Genomic DNA, 7,500 nt, shown 5'->3' on the forward strand with positions numbered 1-7,500 from the left:
CAGAGACACTATCGTATGAAACATACGTTTCTCGTTGTGTGTTCTCGCCCGGTAACGGGTGAGTCGATGCTCGGTAAAATTTGCGTTCACGAAGAACGCGTATTTTTCGTTTAAAACCGCCTATGGCGTCGACCACGTAAAGGGCCATTCGGTCATAGACACCGACCCGTGGTCATGCTGCGTTGGGCGAATTTTTCGAAATATTTTTCACTCCGAACGAGAGAAAACAAAAAAATTTAATAGCATCCAGTATAAGGCATGGAGAAATGTTTACGAAAACATACCCATAGTACAAAACTCATTGACTTTGTACTCGTCGTCGTCGACGACGACGACGACGACCTTTTACTCTCTGATACTAGTACGAGGGCGCCGTAACTTGGCCTGCAGCCGAGCGGTCTTAAGCATGGCGGTAAAGGGGGAAAAACTCGAAGCTCCACTCTTGACGAGCAGGGAGGATGAGTTAACAAAGTTCTTCGGACAGTTTGACAATTTTTAATCTACGTTTTGTCAATATGAACAATATAATAATTCAACAATATCGAAATGAAGAACTTGAAATCAATATACATGGGGAAGACAGATATAAATAGATTTGTAATGATTATGCTCGCTTCTGTCCGCGTTTGACGAAGCACGACGAATGGGTACAAAAATATACATTAGCAGAGCTGTTGGAGTTATCGAAGATAATATTCTGAGAAAATGAAACATTTTTTCGTCGGTCGTGCGACGCCCGCACGGGGCGTCCACCGACCGAGGATTTCTCGTTTCCCCGTTAGACCCTACGAGACGAGTTTCGCTACGTCTCCCGACGACGTTCGTTCCCTCGATGGCGTGCGTCGAGGAAAATGCGCAGCTACGTGCCCAGGTACCTTGAAATTGGGCGAAATATTTCGTCGGTCGTGCGACGCCCGCACCGGGCGTCCACCGACCGAGAGATTTTACGTAGCTCGCTCATGCTTGCGTTGACGATATCTAAAGGAAATTATGGTTCTTCGTCGTCGGAGATAGGGACAGTGGGAATTTCGTTAATCCAAATGTTACGCACACGTGGACGATCCGGTGGGATTGGACTCAAGATTCGAGCGAGCATCCAAGCCCGCCGTTTACCCGTTCGACCGCAACACGCGTCAAGAGCGACGAGTAAACTCACAAGATACGCAACTTTCGAGATATTCGGACGATCCCAAATTCGCCTTTCTCCCGATAGCCTACGTAGACGAAGCATCGCGGTTTTGTGCCCAGAGACTCTGTAATTGTGCTGACTTTTTTTCGTCGGTCGTGCGACGCCCGCACGGGGCGTCCACCGACCGAGGATTTCTCGTTTCCCCGTTAGACCCTACGTGACGAGTTTCGCTACGTCTCCCGACGACGTTCGTTCCCTCGATGGCGTGCGTCGAGGAAAATGCGCAGCTACGTGCCCAGGTACCTTGAAATTGGGCGAAATTTTTCGTCGGTCGTGCGACGCCCGCACCGGGCGTCCACCGACCGAGAGATTTTACGTAGCTCGCTCATGCTTGCGTTGACGATATCTAAAGGAAATTATGGTTCTTCGTCGTAGGAGATAGGGACATACGTCTACCTGTTGTATTTAACGTGCCGTCTCCGCCTGTCGGCTTACGACACGGCACCCAAGTGCGAGGGGTCCGGATACGCCGTATCAGCGCGCCACACGTGGCTCCCAATTTTCCTTTCGGGGGCTAGCCCGAGCAGACACCTTGGTAAGGCGGGGAGTACTTTCTAGGACCTCCCTACGGCCTAAGGAGGGACCGCTCCCGAGCTGATTTTTAGCGCAACTCACACGCTCGCTACCAACTGCCCCCACGAGGCCAAACCCATCTGACCGGGCAACGACGACCGAAGTCGCCGAAGGGGCTTCCCGGTCCCCATGGTCCCAATCTTGCATGTCATTGGTCAGACACTCGCAGGCCATAGCATGACCTACTTCCACTTTAGGCTCCTAGCCAGCCAGGCGGTGGCAACGCCAGCTCGGGTGCGCGGGAGCGCCAAGCCCGAAAGGACCGGGTCACGAAGACGCCTGGATCCTCCCCTGCGAAACCCGCTTATCAACCAAACGTTCACCGACAGATCCTGCAGCTCAGAGTAGGGACGGGCAGACACACCTATCGAGCTGAACAGGACCTCCGCACACCTTCACCTCACTTTCGTGAGGATAGACAAGTCTACTCGTGTTGGTGGAGCTCCCTCCACGACCATGATGCTATGCATCGGACGAGTCACGGTCGAGGGCGCTCAGCGCTAACCCCCTCCCACATATCGACGAATGAACGCGAGCCCGCTACTTTGCTTTGCAGCTGACCCGACACTGTTCGCAAAGGTCGTAGACGACCCCGCGAGCTTTAAGGGTGAGTGCCATGTGGTCTACACCACCCACCCGTAGGAGATAGGGACAGTGGGAATTTCGTTAATCCAAATGTTACGCACACGTGGACGATCCGGTGGGATTGGACTCAAGATTCGAGCGAGCATCCAAGCCCGCCGTTTACCCGTTCGACCGCAACACGCGTCAAGAGCGACGAGTAAACTCACAAGATACGCAACTTTCGAGATATTCGGACGATCCCAAATTCGCCTTTCTCCCGATAGCCTACGTAGACGAAGCATCGCGGTTTTGTGCCCAGAGACTCTGTAATTGTGCTGACTTTTTTTCGTCGGTCGTGCGACGCCCGCACCGGGCGTCCACCGACCGAGGATTTCTCGTTTCCCCGTTAGACCCTACGTGACGAGTTTCGCTACGTCTCCCGACGACGTTCGTTCCCTCGATGGCGTGCGTCGAGGAAAATGCGCAGCTACGTGCCCAGGTACCTTGAAATTGGGCGAAATATTTCGTCGGTCGTGCGACGCCCGCACCGGGCGTCCACCGACCGAGAGATTTTACGTAGCTCGCTCATGCTTGCGTTGACGATATCTAAAGGAAATTATGGTTCTTCGTCGTCGGAGATAGGGACAGTGGGAATTTCGTTAAACCAAATGTTACGCACACGTGGACGATCCGGTGGGATTGGACTCAAGATTCGAGCGAGCATCCAAGCCCGCCGTTTACCCGTTCGACCGCAACACGCGTCAAGAGCGACGAGTAAACTCACAAGATACGCAACTTTCGAGATATTCGGACGATCCCAAATTCGCCTTTCTCCCGATAGCCTACGTAGACGAAGCATCGCGGTTTTGTGCCCAGAGACTCTGTAATTGTGCTGACTTTTTTTCGTCGGTCGTGCGACGCCCGCACCGGGCGTCCACCGACCGAGGATTTCTCGTTTCCCCGTTAGACCCTACGTGACGAGTTTCGCTACGTCTCCCGACGACGTTCGTTCCCTCGATGGCGTGCGTCGAGGAAAATGCGCAGCTACGTGCCCAGGTACCTTGAAATTGGGCGAAATATTTCGTCGGTCGTGCGACGCCCGCACCGGGCGTCCACCGACCGAGAGATTTTACGTAGCTCGCTCATGCTTGCGTTGACGATATCTAAAGGAAATTATGGTTCTTCGTCGTCGGAGATAGGGACAGTGGGAATTTCGTTAAACCAAATGTTACGCACACGTGGACGATCCGGTGGGATTGGACTCAAGATTCGAGCGAGCATCCAAGCCCGCCGTTTACCCGTTCGACCGCAACACGCGTCAAGAGCGACGAGTAAACTCACAAGATACGCAACTTTCGAGATATTCGGACGATCCCAAATTCGCCTTTCTCCCGATAGCCTACGTAGACGAAGCATCGCGGTTTTGTGCCCAGAGACTCTGTAATTGTGCTGACTTTTTTTCGTCGGTCGTGCGACGCCCGCACCGGGCGTCCACCGACCGAGGATTTCTCGTTTCCCCGTTAGACCCTACGTGACGAGTTTCGCTACGTCTCCCGACGACGTTCGTTCCCTCGATGGCGTGCGTCGAGGAAAATGCGCAGCTACGTGCCCAGGTACCTTGAAATTGGGCGAAATATTTCGTCGGTCGTGCGACGCCCGCACCGGGCGTCCACCGACCGAGAGATTTTACGTAGCTCGCTCATGCTTGCGTTGACGATATCTAAAGGAAATTATGGTTCTTCGTCGTCGGAGATAGGGACAGTGGGAATTTCGTTAATCCAAATGTTACGCACACGTGGACGATCCGGTGGGATTGGACTCAAGATTCGAGCGAGCATCCAAGCCCGCCGTTTACCCGTTCGACCGCAACACGCGTCAAGAGCGACGAGTAAACTCACAAGATACGCAACTTTCGAGATATTCGGACGATCCCAAATTCGCCTTTCTCCCGATAGCCTACGTAGACGAAGCATCGCGGTTTTGTGCCCAGAGACTCTGTAATTGTGCTGACTTTTTTTCGTCGGTCGTGCGACGCCCGCACGGGGCGTCCACCGACCGAGGATTTCTCGTTTCCCCGTTAGACCCTACGTGACGAGTTTCGCTACGTCTCCCGACGACGTTCGTTCCCTCGATGGCGTGCGTCGAGGAAAATGCGCAGCTACGTGCCCAGGTACCTTGAAATTGGGCGAAATTTTTCGTCGGTCGTGCGACGCCCGCACCGGGCGTCCACCGACCGAGAGATTTTACGTAGCTCGCTCATGCTTGCGTTGACGATATCTAAAGGAAATTATGGTTCTTCGTCGTAGGAGATAGGGACAGTGGGAATTTCGTTAATCCAAATGTTACGCACACGTGGACGATCCGGTGGGATTGGACTCAAGATTCGAGCGAGCATCCAAGCCCGCCGTTTACCCGTTCGACCGCAACACGCGTCAAGAGCGACGAGTAAACTCACAAGATACGCAACTTTCGAGATATTCGGACGATCCCAAATTCGCCTTTCTCCCGATAGCCTACGTAGACGAAGCATCGCGGTTTTGTGCCCAGAGACTCTGTAATTGTGCTGACTTTTTTTCGTCGGTCGTGCGACGCCCGCACCGGGCGTCCACCGACCGAGGATTTCTCGTTTCCCCGTTAGACCCTACGTGACGAGTTTCGCTACGTCTCCCGACGACGTTCGTTCCCTCGATGGCGTGCGTCGAGGAAAATGCGCAGCTACGTGCCCAGGTACCTTGAAATTGGGCGAAATATTTCGTCGGTCGTGCGACGCCCGCACCGGGCGTCCACCGACCGAGAGATTTTACGTAGCTCGCTCATGCTTGCGTTGACGATATCTAAAGGAAATTATGGTTCTTCGTCGTCGGAGATAGGGACAGTGGGAATTTCGTTAAACCAAATGTTACGCACACGTGGACGATCCGGTGGGATTGGACTCAAGATTCGAGCGAGCATCCAAGCCCGCCGTTTACCCGTTCGACCGCAACACGCGTCAAGAGCGACGAGTAAACTCACAAGATACGCAACTTTCGAGATATTCGGACGATCCCAAATTCGCGTTTCTCCCGATAGCCTACGTAGACGAAGCATCGCGGTTTTGTGCCCAGAGACTCTGTAATTGTGCTGACTTTTTTTCGTCGGTCGTGCGACGCCCGCACCGGGCGTCCACCGACCGAGGATTTCTCGTTTCCCCGTTAGACCCTACGTGACGAGTTTCGCTACGTCTCCCGACGACGTTCGTTCCCTCGATGGCGTGCGTCGAGGAAAATGCGCAGCTACGTGCCCAGGTACCTTGAAATTGGGCGACATTTTTCGTCGGTCGTGCGACGCCCGCACCGGGCGTCCACCGACCGAGAGATTTTACGTAGCTCGCTCATGCTTGCGTTGACGATATCTAAAGGAAATTATGGTTCTTCGTCGTCGGAGATAGGGACAGTGGGAATTTCGTTAAACCAAATGTTACGCACACGTGGACGATCCGGTGGGATTGGACTCAAGATTCGAGCGAGCATCCAAGCCCGCCGTTTACCCGTTCGACCGCAACACGCGTCAAGAGCGACGAGTAAACTCACAAGATACGCAACTTTCGAGATATTCGGACGATCCCAAATTCGCCTTTCTCCCGATAGCCTACGTAGACGAAGCATCGCGGTTTTGTGCCCAGAGACTCTGTAATTGTGCTGACTTTTTTTCGTCGGTCGTGCGACGCCCGCACCGGGCGTCCACCGACCGAGGATTTCTCGTTTCCCCGTTAGACCCTACGTGACGAGTTTCGCTACGTCTCCCGACGACGTTCGTTCCCTCGATGGCGTGCGTCGAGGAAAATGCGCAGCTACGTGCCCAGGTACCTTGAAATTGGGCGAAATATTTCGTCGGTCGTGCGACGCCCGCACCGGGCGTCCACCGACCGAGAGATTTTACGTAGCTCGCTCATGCTTGCGTTGACGATATCTAAAGGAAATTATGGTTCTTCGTCGTCGGAGATAGGGACAGTGGGAATTTCGTTAAACCAAATGTTACGCACACGTGGACGATCCGGTGGGATTGGACTCAAGATTCGAGCGAGCATCCAAGCCCGCCGTTTACCCGTTCGACCGCAACACGCGTCAAGAGCGACGAGTAAACTCACAAGATACGCAACTTTCGAGATATTCGGACGATCCCAAATTCGCCTTTCTCCCGATAGCCTACGTAGACGAAGCATCGCGGTTTTGTGCCCAGAGACTCTGTAATTGTGCTGACTTTTTTTCGTCGGTCGTGCGACGCCCGCACCGGGCGTCCACCGACCGAGGATTTCTCGTTTCCCCGTTAGACCCTACGTGACGAGTTTCGCTACGTCTCCCGACGACGTTCGTTCCCTCGATGGCGTGCGTCGAGGAAAATGCGCAGCTACGTGCCCAGGTACCTTGAAATTGGGCGAAATATTTCGTCGGTCGTGCGACGCCCGCACCGGGCGTCCACCGACCGAGAGATTTTACGTAGCTCGCTCATGCTTGCGTTGACGATATCTAAAGGAAATTATGGTTCTTCGTCGTCGGAGATAGGGACAGTGGGAATTTCGTTAAACCAAATGTTACGCACACGTGGACGATCCGGTGGGATTGGACTCAAGATTCGAGCGAGCATCCAAGCCCGCCGTTTACCCGTTCGACCGCAACACGCGTCAAGAGCGACGAGTAAACTCACAAGATACGCAACTTTCGAGATATTCGGACGATCCCAAATTCGCGTTTCTCCCGATAGCCTACGTAGACGAAGCATCGCGGTTTTGTGCCCAGAGACTCTGTAATTGTGCTGACTTTTTTTCGTCGGTCGTGCGACGCCCGCACCGGGCGTCCACCGACCGAGGATTTCTCGTTTCCCCGTTAGACCCTACGTGACGAGTTTCGCTACGTCTCCCGACGACGTTCGTTCCCTCGATGGCGTGCGTCGAGGAAAATGCGCAGCTACGTGCCCAGGTACCTTGAAATTGGGCGAAATTTTTCGTCGGTCGTGCGACGCTACCGGGCGTCCACCGACCGAGAGATTTTACGTAGCTCGCTCATGCTTGCGTTGACGATATCTAAAGGAAATTATGGTTCTTCGTCGTCGGAGATAGGGACAGTGGGAATTTCGTTAAACCAAATGTTACGCACACGTGGACGATCCGGTGGGATTGGACTCAAGATTCGAGCGAG

This window comes from Venturia canescens, unplaced genomic scaffold, assembly GCF_019457755.1.
Source record: "Venturia canescens isolate UGA unplaced genomic scaffold, ASM1945775v1 PGA_scaffold_39__1_contigs__length_154694, whole genome shotgun sequence".
In the NCBI taxonomy this organism is placed as follows: Eukaryota; Metazoa; Arthropoda; class Insecta; order Hymenoptera; family Ichneumonidae; genus Venturia; species Venturia canescens.